Genomic DNA, 10,874 nt, shown 5'->3' with positions numbered 1-10,874 from the left:
AGGGTCCTGAGCTGGCAAGGCAGTCATTCCCACCAGCCCGTGGAACTGCAGCTCCCCTGGGAAGGTGGACAACCATGAGCTGGGTGTGTTGCCTTGGCTTTTAGTACTTTACGAAAACAGTAATGCATAACTGAAACATACATGTAACTTCTGATATTTCTGTTACTGTGATTAAATTTACTTTGGGCAGTCAAGTATTCTTTTTATCTGTGTTGACGTTTTCATAGTACCATAAGCTTTTTAAATGCCATCTGAAATTCTCCCCCCACCCCCCCCGCAAGAGGTATTTTAATGAAGAAAAGAATATTAATACATTATTAATTTGATTTATTGATGGTCTGATTTATCTGTGTGGATCAAGGGGTCTAGAGATGCCAAGCCTGCTTTATGAAGCAGCCTCATTTCTTTGGCCTTCTGTACTTCAGGTGTAATTCAACACGGAAACTATTAAATGCTGAGGTAAGATGCAAGCTCTGCTAGCAAATTGAAAAGATAGATATTGACTAGGTGTTGTGTCACTAGAACCAGACATTCAGGCTCCCTGAAGTTTTAATTTTTCATTTAATTTTTTGATAATGCGGCACAGTTGTAGCTATGTGTCTGATGCAAGAAAAAAATGACAAGCTGAGCCATTAGGGAGTCTGTATCTACTCACTGGCGCCCCTACCCCACCTGAATCCAGGTTTACCCCAAGTAATCAAAGTATGTGATAAAACCGTTATCTGACAGTAGGGCAGGGACTCAAACGAAAGTAAACAAAAGATCACTTTAAAGCTTAAGTTGTATCATTCTAATTAACAGGCAGTCACATATTTTTAATGCAAAAATATGTGCTTAGATTAGTTCTCAAATGTTACATATTCGTATATGTAGGCTGAGTCAGACTTTGATTAGTTTCTGATAAATCTCATGGAAAAATATTTGCATTGGGGTTTATTCATATATTTATTCAGGCTTTGGGAGTGGGTGCAGTCCTATTTATTTTTGTGTGAAAAACTTACATGAACATCTCTAAATGAGAAGTGAAAGCAAAACTGTGGAGTGATATTTGGCAGGGATTGAGGTGCCAGAGTCAAGACAAGACACCTCCAAAGTCTCTGAGTTTTTGTTTGAAATCGTGCGATTAACCAAAAGTTGGTGAACAGGACTAGGTTATGTTAGTAACTAAGTTAAGTTACTAAGGATATGTTAGTAAACTCTAAAGTGGATTTACAAGCTTCTCAAATCCAAACTGTGAAACTACCTTTTAGTAGCTGACAAATTTATATGGTAATGTGCGACAGCTTCCAATCCAAACAGCCCAAGTTCTGGAAGCAGTTGAGCCCCAGTTAATTGAGCCTCAGGTAGCATGATGTCCTAATGAGCCCCTCCTTCCCCGTTGCAGCCTCAGTGTTTTGGATTCTGCTGTTACCAGCATTGATAAACTAGTTGTTCCTGCAACATTAAAAATATGTTTTAGATCAGGGCTGTGCTATGTGTAGTTACTGTTCTTGGTTTTCTCAGTAGGCTTATTACAGAACTCCTGTCATCAAAAAATGTGACTTTTGATGCTCTGATAAATGGAGTTATGGAATCAGCAGTGCAGTTCCAGTGAGGGATTTTGTTTGCGTAGGAAATGCACTGACCATCCTATACCAGTACAAGACAGTCTGGGCAGTAAAGGATGTTGTTATATTGATGTGGAATTCTTAGTACAGACATAACATGAGGAACCATAATCTTAATGGTGCTCAGTAGTGCTCAAACTGTTTTAAGTATAAAACACCTTTGAAAACAGGATTCAGGTTAAGTCATTTTAGACACCTCATTATTATTTCATAGTTTTCTTTGTCATATCCATGGTGTTTTTTTTATTATTCTTTAAGTGCTGGAGTATCTTATCTAGCTGAAGAAAGAATAGGAAAAATAAAGATCATGTTACTTCTGAAAAATTCGTACTATTTTACCTGTATTACATTGTATTCTTTTTTTGTAAAAACTTGATGGTAAAAAAACTTGCTGTAGTTAAACACTTGAAATGTGAGAAACGAAACTAATTATTTCCAAGAGTTATTTCATTTTCTGAAACATTTTATAAAAATTTTGGTAATTCTCCTCATGAACACTACAGTTCAGGTTCTCTTTAGTAACAGAAGTTGCTACACATGATCAATGTAGTAAAGCAGGCTGAGCAATGGGTGTGATTCAGCCTTGAGAAAAGGAGGCTCAGAGGGGATCTCATCACCAAGTACCAGTACTTAAGGGGTAGTTACAAAGAAGATGGAGACTCCCTTTTTACAAGGAGTCACATGGAGAGGACAAGGGGGAATGGACACAAATTGCTCTTGGGGAGATTCCGATTGGACACGAGAGGGAAATTTTTCACATTGAGGACAGTCACCTTTGGAATAATCTCCCCAGGGAAGGGGTTGACTCGGCCACGTTGGACACCTTCAAGAGTCGTCTGGACAGGGTGCTGGGCCATTTTATTTAGACTGTGCTCTTCCCAGAAAGGTTGGACTACATGATCCCTGAGGTCCCTTCCAACCTGTGATTCTGTGATTCTGATCTAGTTTTTGTGTACTGACCCAATCAGAAAACCACTTACATAACTGAAGTCAAACAAATACTGTTACCTGTTTTTTCCTTTCCAGTGGCCAACAGATTTGTACCTGTATGAAATAATTAACTGTGGGTGCTACAGCGTTTCAGTGATAATAGCAAGAACGCCTCTGTCTTCTGTAAAGAATGTAACACCATTCACTGTGTTCTTGGTATCGCAAGTTGGGTCTACTTACATTCACTGAGGCTTCAGCCTTAGGAAGACAAACGAAGGCAGTACAGGATCTAGCCTGCTGATAGTCTCATTAATTTAATCTTATCCACTGCTTTTCAGTCTCTTGTTAAATTTTCAGATTGCTAGAAGAATGCAATTGATTTCCAGATCCTTGGTTACTTGGTGATGTTTTGTATCTTCATTAGTTAATTTAATGGGAAAGGCGATTAAAAGCAAAGCAGAAGAGACATGCTGGGTGTTGATGCTGGGTGCAGCTTATTAATAAAAAAGCACATAAGAGTTGGCAAATCTGCAAGCAAACAAATGAGAGAGAGCAAGCCTGTTGAGCAAAAGAGCCTGAATTATAAAGTACACTTCTAAACTCAGCTGTTGGAAAATCTCACTACTTGTGAATTTGCTGGTCACAGTTATAATGAGGGTGAATTTTGTTCTTAAAAGTCCCTATTTTCTTACTCACCTGTGTCGCTTATTTATAGGTAATTTTGAAGTTTGCTTTAAAAGAAAAAATTGCCATGTTGGTGTTAAATACAGAGACTATTTTTTAGTAGGTAGAGTGGAAAGCTAGTCTAGGTCAGTGTTAACTTCTCTCTCACTTGACTTAGCTGTGAAGTAGAATACTTCTTTTAGTGGGGCACAGTCTGATACTCAGTCATATGCTCCTCTTGAGTACTGGTGAAGAGCTTAGTATTCCTATTAAAAGCTGAGATAATTGTTGTCATACAAATGCACTAATCTATAGGTTCAGAATATTTGCAACTAAAAAGCACATGCTTTGGCAAAGGAAACAAAAATAGAAGATCGCAATAGGGTGTTTGCATCTTCCTTAGGAATAATAACTGAGGGGCCACAGTTATTAAGAAATGACAAACACTGGTTTTGGTGTCTTCAGATATTAATTTATGGCAATGGTGGTGTTTTCATGCTGTCATAGCAACAGAAGAATATAAGAAGGTAAATACATGGAATATAAAAGACTGGGAGGCAAAGATGGGGGAAAAAAAGGCTGGAAATAGTAGTACAGATAGCCAGATCTGGTGTCAGTTTGACACAAACTGAATAAATCTGCAGACATTTGTGGTCTAGAGAGAATGGACAGCAAACGGTTCAGCCGTGTTGGTAGAGGTTTACTTAATCTGTACTGTCTCCTTGTGATCCCATGAGAGCCATATGAGGCTATTTCTCCAAATGAATCAGCATTTAGAGGTTTTTATTACTTTCCCCCCCTTACAGGGATCCATAAAGAAATACTAAGCTATTCCTAGTGGAAATAAGGTTGTGAAGAAAATGGAAACATGCATTTCTGGAGACCTAGCCATTACTTTTAGAGTAAAACTGCATTTGTTCTGGTCTTTAAAAAAAAAATATTGTGAATTGGCTTATCTAAAGTTATGAGAGCAAAGCCATCTTAAAATAAGAATTTGAGAGCAGAAGGGGAATGAATATTTAAAGATTTAATATTACTTATGTATGTTTTAGAGCTGATATTATCTGATGCACTTCACCTCTGCTTTTTCAAGAATGAGATGCCACTCAGGGAATGGCTCTGTAAGGTCCTCGGAATCAGTTCACAGTGTCATCTACAACAACTAGGAATATAAAGTATTACTAATTAGACCACCCAAAAGACAGTTTTAGGTAAACAGATTTACATCAAATATGTTTCAGATACCTTAATTAGGTTTCTGTGGCTTTTCTCTAATTGCAGAAAACCTCAGTCTTGCTATCGGTAGAATATACGATATCCATGCAGTGCTGTCTGCCTGGGGTATTTTGCCCTCACTTTGGTTGTTTCCCATTTTAATATACTTGAGCATTAACTGTTTAGTTATTCATTAGGAGAAATTAGACATTAGTTGATCAGACTGGGATTGAAAGGGACTGGACAAGCATTTTAACAAGCAATCCTAAAAAAATTTTCTAGTCACTCTGGCTCAATGAATAATTATGTATTTCATATCAAGTAGCACAGTTCTGAGAAGAACTGAAGATAACCCATCTTGGAAAGCTTTAAGCTGGGTGATTGCTTTGAAGGGTGGCAGAATTCAGTTAATTAAGTTTCGATACTAATTGGGTAGACAAGACTGGTAATCTTTAGGCTGTCTAACAAAAAAGTATATGAGTAGGAACACCATCTCAGACTGCCTTTGAAGACCCTTGTGTAGAAGGTTGTCCAGTATTTACTCCTTATTTCAGATAGATTTTGGTTTTTTTACAAAGTACAACAGTTCCAATAGCAGAGACTAAGGAGACTTTTCTGGGGTAAAACAGGGAATTTCCAGAAAATGGAATGGAAGCTTAGACATCCACAAGTGTTGTGTGATCTGATGCATAAACCAGTGTAGATTAATTTCTTCCCATTTTTAAAAAAAATCTTAAACTGCTCCTTTTATTTTCAAACATTGTTCTTAATTTTTTCATGACTTAAAATGAAAGGGGGGAAAAAACCCTATGTTGAACGTATGTTTCCAGAACACATTGTAAATGAATGAGGGAGGATGGGGAATGTTTAGTCTGAAGTAAAAAATTTTTTTTTCTTTGTATCTTTAATTTTGGGGAACCGTGATGTCTCTGGTTTTGTGTGGTGTTTTGTGTTTGTTTTTCCCTTCAAACCCTTGGTAGGTGCTTCACACCCTGTACCTAAGAGGGAACGTAAGGCCTTAGGACTTCAATTAATTCTGAATTTAATACTAATTTTTTTCAATAGACCTACAAAAATTTTGTATTTCACAGTTGAGACTGTATGCAGACTTCATGAAAAAGATGTATTGACTCAGTGAAATTTAAATAAATTCTTATATATATTATATATATGCAATATATGTGTATATGTATTATATAAATACTACATGCATTATATGTGCATGTATATATTGTGTGCATGATACATGTTTTATATATGTAATACACATGGATACATAATATACATAACATATATAATAATGTTAATCAAAATCTTAATTTGAACATGATATAGCCATATAGCAGAACTGATTAGTCTCTTCAATACTGACTCTCCCCTCCCACGTAGTCGTGCTTGGTTCGTATGTTCATGTTTGCCCATTGGAGGCTCAAATGAGCTTTGCATTAAAATGTAGGTATTTCTTTGGGTGCTGCAGTGCAACTGATCAGTTAATTACTCAATAGAGATTAGAGGAGTCGTGCAATACAAAATTCAATTAAAGGGGATGGTTGCTTAATATGTTGATAACTTTCTACAGGTCACCAAAACTACAATTAGGTGTAGCTAACAGCATTGTTTTATCTTGTGCATGTATTTCCTATTGACTTTACTTCCCCCCCCCCCCCCCCCCATTTCATTATAGTCCTAAATGTTACCTAAGCCCCCTGTAGCTATTTAATGGTAGTACTGGGAAGGGTGACTTTTGGTCTTTGAAGTAAATGATTAAAAATGCATAGACTGAAGAAACAGAAACTCACAGATTCTGTAAGTACAATTACAGAAATGTAAGAGGATGATCCATTGCCCATGAAGTGAGAATATAAGTTTACCCTTGACTTCGAGCACAAGAACATGAAAAACCTCAGACATATTTTGTCATTTGAAATGAAATGTTGTGTTTTATTTTCTTTGAGGGTGCTTATGAATGCAGAGGTGATTATAAGGTTATGTTAACCTCTGAAAAGTAATCTGCAATAACAATGGTGCAAGATCTTTCAGTACAGCTTTTGTTACCTTTTGGCAGCTTCCATACAAAAGTAACAATGGGACTTCTGTACTAAATGCACTGATTTCTGCAGGGCTTAGGAATCCAGAAGTCTGAGATAAGTCTGCTCTGTGTGCATGTTGCAAGCACAGATTCTGTAGGTAAGATAGTTACTTTGAATTACCAAGTCTTTGAATTACCAAGTCTTACCAAGTTACTTTGAAATACCAAGTTGAATTACCAACTTAGTATCAGAAGAGCAGTGTCATAAATGTTTCTTCAAAAGTAAACTTTGAAGTAAGTTAAAACACTTTAGTTCTTGAGCACAAATCAAAAGGAAAGAGATTCACAACATGACTAATTCTGATGTAGTGGCTCTGGTTCCAGGGTTGAGTATTTATGGTGTTCCTCTAAAAATATGAGAAACTATTGGGTTGCCTCCTTTGTAATGTCCCAGGATAGTATTACCAAGTCCCGTGGTTTTAGATGTTCTAACAGATCTTCCCCAAGCTGTTAGTATTGATCCAGTTTGAAAATGCTTGGTCACTGAAGTAGAAACAGTACATCTCACGCTATCAACTTAATCGCCTTGTACGTCAGGTGGAACATCTGGGTTCCTGTTCCTCCTCTAGAAATCCCTTATTTATAGGAACTGCTGTAGAGTGAGATTAGAACTCCTCAGTCCAGTCCTGTTACAGACAGCGGTGCCTGTGGTGACTAGGAAATGCCTTTGACCAGTGGAGAGGTGAATTCAAAGGAAAATGAGCAACTTTCCTTTGTATCTTGCTTAGCCTTTTGTGTTCAGTGGGATGTAGTAGTAGTAGTAGTATACATATATATAGTGACTATCTACTGTCTTTGAAAATTCATTTTAATGGTGTAAGAATGTATTGATTGGATTAAGTGGTGCCAATGTAAAACTCTGTATTAGAAAGTTTATTATAAAACACTGGTAATTTATATGTTAATTGCTTTAATTTTAATTGCTTGTGCTTTTCATCTTAAATTTTAATAACATTAATTTTTTTACTTTCTACCTTACTTTCATGCATTGCTTTTGTAGTTTTTATTGCACAGAAATATAAAAACAGGTGGTGTGATTTTTCTCAACCTAAAAATGCACCTACTCTCAAACAGAAAAAAGCAGAGGAATAGCATAAAAGAAAAGCAGTAGCAGAGTGTTTGGTCTTAGCTCTATCTTATCAGCTTCTGTGAACGGGTATGTGCTTCAGTGAAATTTTCTCATTCTGTGTCCATTTGGACTGCCTTTTCAGTTTTCTGGATTGAACTTTGAAGAGAGAAAATAATCTAAAATGGGCTCACATTTTTTTTTTCCTTAAAACAATCAAGGCTTTTTGAGCTTATTTTTGTAAAAGTGAGTTTTATTGTTGTAGAAGTTATGGAATAGAGAGGTTATTTCCATTACTTTTAGTGGGAAATAAAATGGATTCACATTCCAAGATCAGTTGGGTGCCTTAGAAGATCTCACTGGGTGCACTGTTACTTCCCCCTGTTTTTTAATCGCTCTCTCTTTCTCCAGAAGTCTGCCTTCCCCTGAGCGGTCTGTCTGACCTTTCTACTCTGCCTGTCATAGCTAATTACAACATCGTCTATCTGCAGTGTGGAAAAAAAAAATTAAAAATCCTAGAACTAATAAACTCTGGAAAATCTGGGAGAAAACCCATTGGTTTCTTTGGCAGGTACAGCTGACTCGATCCTTTTAGAGCTGTGCAGAAGTACATGAGTGTATACCTTTCCTTTTCGGGGGAGATGTCCCTGAGGATAGTATGAAGAACAGCCATTCTGTTCTGTCATCTGCACTGATGGTTCCAGGATCTTGTGCAGTCCAGCAGGAGTTGCTTTACTTGTACAGCTGTGATGCTTCATTTGGGATTGGAGAGTGTTACAGTAGGTTCTGGAACCTTAAATTAGGATTTTTTTTTTTCCCCTTGTAACCTTTCATGTCCAGCTTTAGTTAAGCTGCAGTGAATCTTGTTTCAGAGTTTTTCTGTGAGTTGGGAGTGTCCAAGGGGATAATGGGGAGGTTTATATACAGAAAACCCCTGGAAAGAATGGATCTGGAGCTCATGTTGACATATCCAAGCTGGGTTTAAGCAAGAACTATTTAATAAAACTATAATAATGGATTAATGTTTCCATTCCACAAGAAACTTCCTTCTAGCCTGTGTTCTCTAGATAAGCAAAAATGTTTATAGTTGTTGCTGTTGTACTGGAGGGAGATTTTTCATAAAATGCTGTGATGTATGTCAGTACGGGAATAATAATAGTTGTGTAGAAGTTCTGTTTCTGTAATTAGTCAACAGCTATAATACAAGCTTTTTATTCAGACTTAGCATACTTAACAGCCTGCTTCCTTAGCAGTACGAAAACTTGGAAGATGACAACTGTGGCATATATTGGATGTATCGTTAATTAACAAAGCCTTAAACTGGCTCATAGCTGAATAAATGATTGAAACAAGTTCTAAATTGTGTTAGGTAGCTTTTGGCTAGCTTGCTTTTTAATTTGTAAACTGTCGGTGAAAACATATCAACAATTGTTATGTGTTAAACAATCTTTGCTTCTGCCTTTCTAGATGATAGTTTGTTACTCTTGTAATTAGTTAACAATAGCTGTTTTTGATTAGCGGTTCTGGTGACGGGCTGGTATGCTTATGTTCCTTCCCAGGATGAGCATAACTCCTACTATCAGGATTGTGGTGCAGGTGCAAATTAGAAATTTTCTTTTCAGGAACACTTGCTAGTAATTCAAGACTTCCTTGAACATTCTTGCCAATCAGCTAAGTGTTAGAAAGTCAGCAAAGTGTGTGTAATGCTGTGAACACACTTGAAGTCCTGAAAAACCCAGTTGCGTGTTATAGTATGCATGATTAATATAACTTCAAGGAAGGAGTTCAGTCTGTCAAACTTCCCTGCCAATTGCATTGATGACAACCTGGTGCCTTTTTGCAGAACGGTTTCCCTTACATAACACTGCAGGCATTTGCTGTCTGTTAAGTAGAAAAACTTGATAACAGAACAGCTTTTAAACAAACCAAACCAAACCCTGAAGGTTTGTTTTCCTTTGTTAACAGTTTGACTAATGGGATTATTATTTTTTTTTTCAACTAAAGTAAATCTGTTAGCCATATCATTCATGCTTGAAACCTCATCTTTCCTCTGGAGAATTCCTGAAGGGTTCCTGACATCCATTACCTGAGGAAAATGATCTTAGAAAACTCAGCAGTAGTCTACTGCTTCTGTATCACTTTGTCCTAATATTAGGTGTTCTTCAGAAATAAAGACTGAGCCAAATGATCTTTTTGATATATCAGGGCACGGGCTGTATTTCAGAACAGCAAACATTATTCTCATGCCACTCAAGCAGGAAGTGTTTAAACATTTTTCCTAAAAGTATGTGTGTTATTAGTATTTCTGTACACTAGTTATGAGACTATCACTGACTTGTGACTCCCTGACTAACAAATACTGTTCTAGTACAGTTGCTATTGTTGTGATTAACCCGAAATTCTGGGTAGTGTCTCAGCAGGAATGGATTTCTACTTTTGGGGTTGTGTTATTGATCATTCTTTTGAAAAGTGCATATTTAAACTACAGAAATGAGCACTTGATGTGTTGTTTAGAGTCAGTCAAAAATGAAGGTATTTCTCCAGCAGTGCTCGGTTCATGGAAACACTCACTGTGCATCACATAAAAGACAAAGCTTTGCTTTATTTAATGTGTAGAATCCAGTAACTTACTGCGTGCATTTTGACAGTCAAAAGCTTCCATGTCTTCAAATGCTATCAGTAGAAATACAGGCAGGGATTCCTGGTGTAATTTTGAATTCAGAATAGGTCGTGGAAAGTAGCAAACACTACCAGCATGCGTGAAAAGGAGAAAATAATTATTGTATCCTGTGAATAGCATCCTTAAGTAGAGTGGCTAGAAGAAGCAACAAATTAAGGGCATAACCCTGTGCTATGATGAATGATTTGAGATAAAAATTTTTGTTTCTAATAACCCACAGTAAGTAGAAGGAAATACAACATAGAGGCAGGTTCTCAGGGAATAAGAAGTATTTTGGTCTAATAGTATGCTGTGGCTTGCAGAAGGCTCTGTTGAGAGAAGTGACTAATACCACTGTTAGCAGCATGACTATAAACAGGATCAGTTTTTGTTATGGCTAAACTCCAAACTGAAGTCTTTGGACAAAGAACACTTTAGTGAGGATCCAGGCTTCTAGCTGGTGGACCGAACTGTTCAAGCCCCTGCCCTGGTATGAAATTGTACATTAGAACTGTCATGGCAGCTCAGAACAAAACTTGTCAAGGCTGGTGCTTGGACAGAGGAAACCTGTACTACACTGCTAAGTGTTGAAACTGTTTGCCCAAAGACAGGATAGGACCAATGAAATCCAGATCTCTTGAGCTG

Source organism: Phalacrocorax carbo, chromosome 11 (genome assembly GCF_963921805.1).
Source record: "Phalacrocorax carbo chromosome 11, bPhaCar2.1, whole genome shotgun sequence".
Classification (NCBI taxonomy): domain Eukaryota; kingdom Metazoa; phylum Chordata; class Aves; order Suliformes; family Phalacrocoracidae; genus Phalacrocorax; species Phalacrocorax carbo.
Note: the sequence above shows the minus strand (reverse complement) of the source record.